Source organism: Acomys russatus, chromosome 6 (assembly GCF_903995435.1).
Source record: "Acomys russatus chromosome 6, mAcoRus1.1, whole genome shotgun sequence".
NCBI lineage: Eukaryota > Metazoa > Chordata > Mammalia > Rodentia > Muridae > Acomys > Acomys russatus.
Window position 1 is genome coordinate 31,150,092 of NC_067142.1, and position 12,987 is coordinate 31,163,078.

Genomic DNA, 12,987 nt, shown 5'->3' on the forward strand with positions numbered 1-12,987 from the left:
TGCCCCTTGGCCTCTCCTTTCCTGCCTCTGCTTTCTTCCTCCACACCCCGGTTCTTTCCACATCTGGGAGTACGACTCCGTCAAACTGAGAATCACATTCAAATAATGGGGTGTGTGTAGCATTAGCTGGTCTCTGACAAGTGAGGTGGATACTTTGAGAGAACCCCAGAACTCTCCATCCCAGAGTTCTGCGGGCTAAAAAAAGCAAGCTGCTGACCTTGGGCTCCTGGGACTTTGTCCCCCCACCCCCACCCCCCTGTTCCTGCCACCTGCTATTGCTGTCCCACCCCAGGAGGCACTAATCTGAGGAAGCATTTCCCTGGCACAGCCTATGGGCTGAGCTCCCACAAGAGAGACACTCAAGGTCCAGCTTCCAGGTGGAGCCCAGAACCAGCAAAGCCTTGGCCCGTGGCATCAGGTCCCCTTTCAGAATGACCAAGGGGAGGTGGAGGGCAAGGAAGGGGGTGGCTAGAGGGTTTCCTTCCTGGGCAAGAGAGGCAAGGGGTGGTAGCCTCCATTAGAGGATAGCAGAGCTCCTGTCCTCTCTGGACTCCAACCCTAGGCATATTTGAATCTGCCCCATAGCTGCCAATTTTAGGGGGGTGGGGGGCCTTGGAAAGCAGCATTTCTTGACTAAGAGCCAGGACCTGTGCCTTTGCGGATCACAAGGGAGTCCAGGTCACAAAGGGAGACACAGAAATGGGACTTGGAAGACTCCCTCCTTTCCTCTGTTCAGGCTAGCATCTCCGTGTTTTCTGTGTCTCCCAGGGGTTTGATAGCACTGGGTTTCCTTGCCCCCTCCTCAACCCCCACCCCCAATTCTCCCTCACTCCCAAATCCTTACCTTCCTCTGGTGACTGGTGACGTGAAATGTTCCTTTCTGCTCTGGCTTAATTGTCACTATTAGAAACAGTGTGGGAATTATTCAGGCTTTCTTGCTACTCCTGCTGAGATTCACATTCCTTCCCTCACTCTCCCTTTTTGGCTAATTCGGTGCCTATTCAGCCTTTGTTGGAGGAGGGCAAGCTAAAAAACAAAGCTGACCCTTCACTTCTGTGCAGAGCCCTACAAAGCCGGCTCACACACCTTATCTCAGCCCTGTGACCACACTACTGTTACTCCTTCCTACAGAGATGGACTCCACCCTGAGGGGGCCACGCATGCAGCTGGGAACAGTTGTGCAAACCCCACGTTACCTGGCTCCCAAACTCACTATTGCTCTCCGGTCCTGAATCACCTACTCTGCCTCTGACCTCTTACTTATAACCAGCTACCGTGGTGTGAGTGCATAACCTACATTTGTACGTTGTACACATAATCCTATGAGAAAAGTATTTAGAGAGGAGAGACATAACTGGCTGTGGCCTGCCTTTGTAGGGCTATTAGGATTAGACATCAGGGATGAGCCCCCCCCCCCCCCCTTCCAAGCCTTGGCTGACTGATGGCTTTCTAAGAAGAGAGTCTGAGAAGATAGACACATTTAATCTTATTTGGACATTGCGCTGACAGTACATGTATCAAACTATCACACAGTACCCCACTAAAAGAGAGAAAGAGATGGGGTGGGGGAGAGCAGAGGCATTCCCCGTGTCTTGCCATGTGAAGTCCTGGCAAACCGGTGCTCCCCACATGATTGTAAAACTCCAGAGCTGAGGGCCAAAATAAACCTCCTTCCTTTATAACTCAACCCAGCTTGTGGTATTGTGTTCTTGGAAACAGAAAACAGAATGAGACAACTCGAATATACTATTGTTCCACTTTTTTTTTGGGGGGGGGGGTTGGTTTTGTTTTGTTTTTTGTTTTTCGAGACAGGGTTTCTCTGTGTAGCCTTGGCTGTCCCTAGACTCGCTTTGTAGACCAGGCTGGCCTCGAACTCACAGCCGATCCGCCTGCCTCTGCCTCCTGAGTTCTGGGGTTAAAGGCATGCACCACCATGCCTGGCTTTATTGTTCCACTTTAAAAATGAAGTCCCAGGCTTAAAAGTTCCAAGGTTATCCAAGGCCATGCAGGTATTAAATGCAGGGTCTCTCTGAATTCAAAGTCTATGCCAGCAGTTCTAGAACTAAAAGGAGATTCCGATCACCCAAGTTCTTCCTCCCCCAAGAGGGGTTTGGCTTATTCTTTGTGACCCACCCAGGGAAATGCAGGGAACAAAGATGCCTCTCCATCTGGAATTAGCTCCTTGCTCTAGCTCTGTCCTGCTGGCTGACCCCTCCCTAGCCACGCCTCTCGCTGTGTCTCGAAGCCCTTCTTACTGCCCTTCTCCTGCTCTCCAGGTTCAGCTCTATTCCCTTCTCTAAGGACAATCACACCTCTAATGATCACAGAGTGACTGGGGGGGGAGAGTGAGCCAGCATCTTGTCCCCTTCTATCTCACTTCCTTTTCTAGCTTTGGAAAGATAAGCTTTCTGAACCCCCCCCCCCCCACCCAAAAGAAAGAAAGGCCCTTGAGAGGGAAAGGCCCTGACTCCTGAGCTGAGGGAACACAAATGCCAGTCCAATGGCTCTGCAGGCTCCCGAGAGGGATGGCTCACAGCTTTTAGATAGCAGTAAATCTAAGGCATTTCTCCAACTCAAACTCTACCCAACCACCAAGCCACAGATTCACCTTGAAAGAGACCTGGCAGATGAACACCTGCACACATTATCCCCTGCCCCAAACCACAGACATAGCTCAATCTTCCTACTGAGAGCTCACACTTCATTCCTACCTAGGCGGGGAAGAAGATAAATATGTGTAAGCCAGCCTGATCTACAGAGAGAGTTCCAGGACAGACACGGCTACACAAAGAAACCCTGTCTCAAAAAAGCAAAACTAAACTAAAAACAAAACAGAAAAGAAAAAAGAGAAAGAGAAGAAAATATGTCTAAACAAAGACAATGGGGAAGGTAAGTGAGTAAAATTGGGCTGCATTCTTTGATTGTGACTCTTGGTTGCTAAAAATATTAAGTATTCTTTTTGTTTTATTTTTGTTTGTTTGTTTTGTTTTGTTTGAGACAGGGTCTCACAATGTAGCCCTGGCTGTCCTGGGACTCAGTATGTAGACCAGGCTGGCCTCAAATGAACAGAAATCCTCCTGCCTCCTGAATGCTGGGATTAAAGGTGTACACCACCAGCTCTGGCTTAGTATTCTGTTCTTCCGATAAGAGCTGAACATTTCATCAAATGTTTTAGAAAACATAAATATCTTAATTGAAATAAAACAACTTAAAATTCTTGAGTTTGGGAGCTGGGCGCATGGTGGCGCATGCCTTTAATCCCAGCACTTGGGAAGTGAGGCAAGCAGATTGCTGTGAGTTCAAGGCCAACCTGGTCTACAAAGTGAGTCCAGGACAGCGAGGCTACACAGAGAAACCCTGTCTTGAAAAAAAATGGCCAAGGAGCATTTATTTCATATATATATATATATATATATATATATATATATATACACACACACACACACACACACACACACACACATACATGCACACATACATACACACATACATACATGAATTTGTATATCTACACACACACAGAGGGAGGGAGGGAGGGAGGGAGGGACAGAGAGAGAGAGGGAGAGAGAGAGAGAAAGAGATTGTTATCAAGACAGGGTTTCAAAGACCGTTTCGTGGACCCTGTCTTTTGTTGTGTTCCTCCTCTCTAACCCTTGTACAGAATTCCCTGTTTTCTAGGCACCATGGTGTGTAAAGGCAGTCGGTGCCGATATAATCAACCTATGAAGTGTACACGATGTTGCAGTGAGACAGGTGGAAAACAGGGCCAGTGAAGTGGAAAAAGCTGTGTAAATGCAAACGTTGTTAGTCATTAGGGAAATACAAATTAAAACTACGGTGAGAGATGACTTTAGATTCACCAGGTTGGCTATATTTTTTTTTTAAGTGGAAAATAACAAATGTTGGCAAGGATGTAGATAAGTTGGAAGCCTTGTGCATTCACTGGTGGGAACGTGAAGTGCTACGGCAGCTGTGGAGTCAGCTGTGGAAACGGTTGGTGTTTCCTCTCAAGTTAAATGGAGAATTACCATATTAGCCTGCGATTCCACTTGAAAGTACTCGGTCAAGAGAAATGAAAACAGCAGGTGTTCAAGCACCTTTTTGGTCCACCCAAAAATGACGTCACAGAAAAATTTTAAATATAAAAATTGTAATGTATACAAGTTAAACTATGTACACGTCCATGCTCAAAGTCTTTGTAATGTACATTGAGGAACAAAACCAATGTAAGAAAACCAGATGTTCATGGGCCGGAGATAGCTGAGTGGGTCAAAGGTACTTACTGCCAAGTTTTACCACCAGAGGGGGACCTATATGGTGGAATGAGAGAATTAGACCACAGTCATCCTCCGGCCTTTATACACACTGTGTAGCACATGTGTGCCCACCCTCATACATACACACGAAACAAACTTTTTTTTTTTTTCAATTCATGGAGCTGGAGGTATAGCTCAGTGATAGAGTGCTTGCCTGACACGCATGGAGCCCTGGGTTTCATCCCCAGCAACTGGAGCAAGGGTTGGGGGCGGAGGGGGAGGTAAAGGAGGGGGAAGGAGGGAATGAAGAATTATGTGCGAGAGAAGCCCTGTGCTGTGTGAGTGGCCATCTCACTCTACGTCTACACTCCCCCACATCTGTCCAGTAACACACTTACTGCTGTCCTTTGCAAATGTCATTTCGATCTTTTCTGCTTAATCAGAATGATTTTCTCCCCAGCTTTCCAGTTCTTCTAGGCAAACCCTTAGGGGTGAAAAATGCTTGGCGATGTGGAAATTCTGTGCTTAACTTTGAGAAAACGCCACGTGTTCGATACAGCCGCCGGGACCGTTTTACCTCCCCACCAGCCGCGTACATTGACAGGTGGGGTTATTTTCTGGCTTTTGTCCCTGCAGCACCACCTTTCTGAAACAATGTAACAGATGCGAGGTGTTATCTTGTGGTTTTGATTTGCATTTCCCTAATGACTAACCCCTACCTATCTTGTGTTTAATCCACTGACTCCATTTTCTACTCCTTGAACTGCAGCAAACATCTTCATAATTACTAAGAGCAGATGAATTTCCATATGAAGCCACACCGTCAGGTTCCATAAGAGTTCCACTGGGGACTTTGTGAGCCTGGCTGAGCCTTTCAGGCAAAGGCCAGGGTCTCTTGCTGAAAGGTGTTTCTATGAAAGTTCCCTGGAGAATCTAATATCGTGTCAGGACTGAGAGCCTCCAGGTTAGGGCTATTCAAATTAGTCAGACCATGAGTGTTATCTGGGGTACCTTATTAAAATAGGTTTTTCTGGCCTACCTTCTCAAAGTCTCATTAAAAAAAAAAAATTCCAAGAGGTGAGAAATCTGTGTTTTGGAACAAGTGCCCATGGGTGATTTCTATGACCAGGCCAGCTGGTAAGCTAGAGATGGTTTAACACAGCAGAATAAACAGAGGATAGTTTGAAATGAGGTAATAGGGTTTGCAGGATATCTTCTCCTACACCAGCTCTTACAAGATGAAGTTTCTAGTCTCTGGCTTGTGACCCGCTGCAGGAATGTAGTCCCATTCACTCCCTACCAGCACCCTTACTCTGAGGCTGCCCATCCTTAACTCTTTGAAGTCTGCCAGGTTTAGAATTCAATGTGAAACTCAGAAAATTCAATGTGACCCTTCCTGATGTTCTCCTGCTTGGTTTTGGCTCTTTTTTTTTTTTTTTTTTTTTTTTTTTTTTTTTTTTGTGAAATCAGAACAGTCTACTCTGTGAAGGGGTTTTCCAAACACAATGTTACTACTAATCCAGGATCTCTGAGAAAGGCACTCATTAGATTTGTGGCTAAGAAATATACAGGTGCTAACTCAAGGCCACCTACCTAGGTTGTGGCTAAGCATGATTCAACCCATGCAATTTCTGAGCTGTGTCCCATTCTACCCTACCCCCGCTGTTTTAGTGACAGCACGGCCTCCCGTTATAGCTCACTGGACCATTTTGCCTGCTGCTATTTGCCCAGCTATGCTCAATAAAATGTTGTAAAAATACCTTGAATTATTCTTCTTGAAAAAATCCCAGCGAGGGTGTCAAGGAAGGTTTGGGGACTGAGAGTTCAGTTAGAGAGAAGCCAACACAAAGTGACACCTAGTTACCTAGTTCTGGAACAGATGGCCATACTTCCCCATACCACCTGCATCTCTACATCCGCTTGGAGCTGAATGGAGCCGGAAGGGGATATCATCTCAGCTCCAAGCAGGCAGGAAAGAAGTTGACCTCTGGGAGGGTGGCAGTAGGGAGGTGGTATAGCAGGGGGGGAGGGGTGGAAATGGGAGTGGGTACACACTGTCAGAAAAACAAAAGTCAGAAAAATTTCCAGCCATGCTGGGCTAGTCCCGTGACCATGGCACGCTGGTGAGAGACCCTGAATCTAGGGGACTCTGGAATTTTATGATGCTTCAAGACAATGTCTGAAATTGGTCTTGATGGCGCCCTTAGGGGCCAGCAGCTGTACCTGAAGGAAGGCCGGGGACGCTGGAGAGCCACAGGAAAGAAGGCTGAATGAACCGTGGATTAGAACAAATGCCAAGCAGGACTGAAGAAGGCTACCCCCCAAGAAGCTTTCCTGGTAACTCCAGCTCCAGGGCATCTGATGTTTTCTTACACGTACATAATTTTAAGTAAAAATAACATTTTAATTTTAAAAATAGACTTTTAAAAAATGAGGCTTTTAACTAATTTATTAATAGTAGTGTAGTGCAGGTACACATGTAGGGGTCAGAGGACAACTCTGTACAATCAGTTCTCTCCTTCCACCTTTTCGGGGGCTCTAGGGATTGATCTATGTCACCAGGCTTGTGCAGCAGGTCCCTTCACTCACGGAGCCATTTCACTGACACATCCCATAAGGCCAGATGAGGAGCATGTGAACTCCCTGAGCACTCGGAGGCTCTTGTCTCAGACCCACACTATCGTCCTGACACTCGGGACTGAGTCTTGCCTGACGCATCTGGCTGGCTTGCTACCTGCTGCTAATTCCTGTCTTTTCATCTGTGACCTTTGCTCCCCACAGCTGTGTTTCTCCCTTCATAGACGGTAGCTATTTCTGCTCTCTTGGTACAGAAGAGTTGAGACGTCTTCCTCTTCCCAAGGTTCCATCTGGCTGGGCTGGAAGGAAATGTGCTTCCCCCCAGGCTCTTTTGCTGTTCAGCTCTGAGAATTAGCACAACACAGGCCACTATGGCCTGGTCTCCTCCTCTAACTCACCGCTCAGCCCTTCCTCATATCTACTGAGTGGTCACTGTGAGCCAGGTGCCAGAGATAAATGAGTGGCCAAAGCATAGAGGTCACAAGCTTATCCCAGTAGTCCTGACACTTCACGACATCCCAAAATAGGATCTTCTGTACTTAAAGAAACATTTGTGATACCCAAAGCTACTGAAGGACTCATATCCAAAATGTATGAACTCCTGAAAAGCCCAGGGGAAATTTAATAATACTTAACAACTATCTAAATGGTAAAGAAATGTATGGAAAAGGGCTCAACCTTGTCAGCTATCAGGGAAATACAAATTTAAGCCACAGTGAAATACCACTACACCTCCACCAGAATGGCTACTTTTTTTTTGTTCCATTTATTTATTTGTTTGTTTGTTTATTTGAGACAGGATTTCATCATGGTAGCCTTAACAGGCCTGGTACTCACTATGTAGACCAAGATAGACTTAAACCCATAGAGATCAATCTGGCTCTGCTTGCCTCATGGGTGCTGGGATTGAATTGCTACGCCTTTTATCTTTTCCCATTGACAGCACCAGTGTTAATAAGGTTATAAAGCAATAAAGCCTTCTTAGCAAGAATACAAATCAGTAAAAAACACATTAGGAAATTATTTAGTAGCATTTACTAAAGCTAAACACTTGCCTGCTCTATGATCCGGTCCTGTTACATTGTATAAATGTAGGTGGGGCGTGGTGATAGCACATGCCTTTAATCCCAGCGTTTAAGAGGCAGAGGCAGCTCTCTGGTGTGAGGCAGCCTGGTCTACAGAATAAAGTCTAGGACAGCTAGGGCTACACAGAGAGACCCCATTTCCAAAACAAACAAACAAGATGCCATAGCAGACTCATACAATAACCATATCTGGAAACAAATGTATCAACAGAAACACATTGTGTTATGCCTGCTTAGTGACATTACACTGCAATGGAGGCAAATTAACTAATGCTACTATGTGTATGCATGAGTGAGAGAAACTAGGCACAGAATCATACCTCCTAAGTGTTTCTGTTATATTAAGTCCAAACTGAAAAGACACAAATAACAGTGTTAACAGATGTTACCTTAGGGAAGAGAGGTGAGACAGTGACCAAGGGTATAAAAGTAACTTTTATTTGCATGTTTTAAATGGTGTCTCAGAGGTTTATTACCTCCATCTTCTAACCTAGGCCTAGTCTTGGAAGCTTCTAGCCTCTGTACAATTTAATCTACGCCTAGAATGTTTTCAGCCTCTGAGACTTACTGCTGAATAAGCTTACCCTTTCTGGTTCTTTCTGAACTCTCTCTGGCTGGTTCAACTCAGCTGTTCTGGTCCAAACTCCTCTCCAAGCTGACTGATTCAAACTGGCGTCTCTTGCCTTCTGACTGAACTGCTCTGCTTGGCCTCATACTAACTCTGGCAACACGTTCTAATCTTCTGGTTCATTCACCTGTGTCTAGCTCATACTCTCTTCAACCTCTCTGTAACTCCCTCCCAGTAAAACTGCCTCTGAATTCCACAAACTGAACTGCCACGAACTCAACCCCACTGCACTGCCTCTCAACTCACTGACTCAATAAAACTGCCTCAACAGCACTGACTAGAATTCAGAGGTCTGCCTGCCTCTGTCTCCTGAGTGCTTGACCACCACACCTGGGCCTAAGCTTTTCTTTACCTGAAACTTGCTCTATACCAGGCTGACCTTGAACTTAGAGATCTGCTTGCCTCTCCTGGGATTAAAGGCAGGTCTGTATTCCAGCTAGATCACACAGACCTAAAAGGTCTTTGGACATGGTCTCTTGGCAGAGCAGCCATGTTCTAAATTAAAATTCTTCTATACAAGGGGGCTTCTGGGGTGGCAGTAATGACTTTTGGTAGTGGCTACATGGGGTCTGTTCACTATGTCATAATTTATTGGTCTATACGCTAGGTTTTATGCACTTCCCCATATGTTTGGTTTACTTCAATTGAAAAGAAAAACCTTTCAAGTAGATAAGGGGGGGGGGGAACTAATAGAGAGAGAGAGAAACGATTTTGTTTGTAAGTTGGTCTTTTCGAGACAGTCTCGACTATACAGTCCTGACTATCCTGGCACTCTCTTTCTCTGTAGACTAACATGGCCTCATTTTTGAAGAGATTCTCCTGCCTCTGTCTCCCAAGGGCTAAGATTACTAACATTCAGGCAGGCACATCAGTCAGGCTTAATTTCCCTCCCGGTCTATGTTCACTGTATACAAAGCTGGTCCTTCTGGTGTTGACCAGTCTAGGAATAACTTCTGTATCCAAGCAAACTGTGACATTTGGGGTTCTACCACAGAGACGGTTGCTTTGCTTGATCCTTAGAATATGTAGGTCTTTGATGTCCCAGCAGCTGAGCTGAACCAGGGGGTCCTGGATTGGCAGGTGGGGGGGGCAGGTTTTTGTGGATATATTTGTCATCACTGTCCACAAGAATGCTGCTGTGTATGTGTACCAAAAGCTCGGTAGCCAGCAAGCCGCTCTCTCTCCTCTCCTAGATACCTCCTATCCTTAGGCAAAGGTCTGGAGATAGGCTCAATTGCCCCCAAGCGCCTTTCTAGGGAGGGAAGAGACAGGAAGGAACCACTCACTAGTCACAAGTTCCACACACAAAAAGGGAAAGTCTGGGTGGGAGTTCCTTTATGGGGAGGTCATATCCTCTGCACAAAAACAACCCAAAGAGAACCTGTACTGAGATTGGGTTGATGAGGTAGAGACATCCCACGGAGGAAGTGGCAAAAGTCGAGGACGAAAACACTCTCCTCTTTGATCCCACAAGGTACGTCAGGGAAAGTTGGACTTCATTTAGCCTGGGATGGAGACATCTCTCCCATGGGGCCACGAATGGGTCAAAGGAAACCCGCTCCCCTCTGCCCTCACCTCAGCGGCGGCGTGTGTAGCCCCCAGCTGTCTAACAAATTTTCCCTCCAGCATGCCCATCCCCACCCCTTTCAAGGCTGGAACTTTATTAAAGCAGATTAGGGTTCGGCCAGTCGCCCAGAGGAACAAGGAACCTGGAGGGAGATGACGAGCCTGAGGGAAAGAAACTGTGCCCAAGAAGAAGGTAGGGACTGGGAGCGAGGAAGGAACAGGCGATGGCTGCCGGGGCCCTCACGATCGCCAGCTGGCTGGCTCACAGGGGTGGTTTCGGGTCTTGTGGAAGCCCAGAGGCTCACGAGAGAAAGCCAAGATGCAGGGGTACGTGCGTACCGGGAGCGCTCCCCTGGCGAGGTCAGGGGAACTCAAGCGCGCCACTCGCCTGCGCGCTCGAGCACCTCGAGCCCACGCCACCCTCCGACTCTGAGTTCCTGTCACTCTGCGGGGTTTTTTCCCCTTACCCCGCCCCAGCACACGAAGCGCCGGGGAAGTAGGTGGGGTCTGGGCGGGGCCCGCCCATCTCCCTGTCCTGATTGGCTGATGCAGTTGTCCGTCCTGAATCTATTTTTTTTTTTTTTGATGGAGGGGGGTGCAGTGCCACCCGCTCTGCCCCAGATCACGTTTGCCACCCACAGCCAACCACTCTTGTCCAAGTCCGCGGGCAAGAGGCGATTGGGGACGAGCGAGCTCGGCACCCCAGGCCCCGTCCGGTCCCCGCCGGCCCGAGGCGGAATATCCTGCCCAACAGGCCACCTCCCCATCGTGGAATCGGAGCGGCGGCCTCGCAGGAAGGCAGAAGCGAAATGTAGCGAGCCGGGTGTCGCGGTTGGACGCTCGCCTTGGCTGGGGGTGTAGCGGGGCACACGCGGGGGCTCGAGAAGGACGGCTGAGGGGGAGGAGTGATGAAAAGAGGGGGTACCCTGCACCCCCGATACCGCGGGCCCCTGCTGCCACACTCCAGGCGTCCTTCCTCCCCAGAAAGGCGCAGGTCAGTTTTGTTGGTTCTGGGGGTAGGTGGGAGAGGACCAGAACTCCTGCACAGTGCTTTTGCGGAGTCTGGGTTGCAGGGATTCGGAGGAAGTCTTCCAGTTACTCCTCCTCCCCACTCCTCTAGTTGGGGATACCCAAACAGGTCTTTTCTGTCCATCCCCCGCCTGAAAAGGAGATGGGCGTTCTAGGGCCTGCGGCCCATCGGTAGTGGCCCTTCTGGAGATGTAGTTGAGAGACTGGCCTGCCCCCTTGCTAGCCCCCTTCCAGGTCAAAGTGGCCTGCCAGCAAGACGAGAGTGGTGGGGGTGGCAGGTTCTAGCGAGCAAACTCAGAAACTTTGCTGGCATGGGGGCGGTGGACTCAGTGTTTCCTCTCGAGAGTGCTGGCTAGTGAGGATCCTTGAAAACAAGGGTGCTGTGTTAAGGTGGCTTGGCTGGCGACCGAGTTGACGGAGGACTCATACCTTGGGCCCTAGAGTTTGATTCAGCCTTAACCAAACTGGAGTTGACTAATTGTGAGTGTTTGGAATAGTAACAGGCTCTTTCGTCATACCTGCAAAACCCCCTGGAATTTTTTTTTTTTTTTTTTTTTTTTTTTTTTTTTTTTTTTTTTTACTATTGAAAGCCATGCTGGTGAACCGCAACAAGTTGGAATAGATTCTTGGGGGTGGGGAGGGAGGGAGGCTTTAAGCAAAGAAAAGTGGAGGACCGGGGAGACAGAGACATGGCTTTAGAGTAAATGCATATTAGCTTGTGACACTTGGATTTGCCCGGCTTTGTTTGTCTTTCCTCCTTCTCCATCTTTTACCGATATTTTCGTTTTTAAGGATTGCACTATGTCCAGCTGTCGGTAGGTATGCAGGAGAGAACCAGTAGTTTCACCCTCTGTCTCTTCAACGTAGTTACCTGCCATGTCCTATCTGACAAGCCCACAGGTTCTAGCAGAGACGGAGGGAAAGAAAGAAGCATAGGGTCAGTCTCTGTGGTTTCTGTAACACTGTTGACTTTCAAGGACAGGAGTAGGTAGTAGGCCTCTGGCTCACTCTTGGCCTTGATCTGGCTAGCTTGCCCTGCCCCACTGCCTGGGGAGTTCTCCTGGCATTTTTGCTGGGGGGGCGGGGGCAGCTAGGGCAATTAGAGGTCTAAGGATGCTTCTCTCAGTCGTCAGTCTCCCTGTTTGCTCTGCCTTGCTGTCTTGTGTAGAGAGTTTGTGTCTGAATGTGTAACTCACAGCTAAGGAAGTACACTTAAGTAATACTGAATTCTTACCAAGATTCAGGAAGACAGCTCCTGAGCCCCAGGTTGCTCAGAAGGCAGTGCCGAGGTCTCCTACACCGCATCTTCCTGCAGAGTGGTGGTTTGCTGGCTTGGAGGATGCTGAGACTAGAGCCTACTGGGCCTCCACGTGAAGTGGGGCAAAGCAGTGTAATTTTAGTGGGAAAAGAACCTCTGTGACAGACTGCTGCATGCTCTGGAGATGGTCCCAGTAGCAACTGGTTTTGGCTATGTACCAACGATCTCTTCTCTCTTTTTCCCCCCTTCCTCCCACATAAGGTGTTCCACACAGATTCTTGTGACTTTAAGGACCAAGCAACTGAGAAAGTACAGGATCTTCTCAAGAAGGGAAGAGATCTCTGGGAGAGAGGGGAGAGATAGCAGAGACTGTCCTGGGACCAACTGAACCCAAAGGGGCTGTGTGAGAAGCTGAAGGCACCCAGCAGCAGTGGGAAGAAGTCCCAGCCTCAGACTGAGGCTGCGTTCTCAACAGTCTGAACTCATTCAGCTTTTCGCAAGAGAGAGCTTGCAACATCAGGCACTCCAGACTCAGGTTGAGCCCTTCTCTTCTGTGTGCCCCTTGCTCGGAGGAGCTGGCCACTGAGA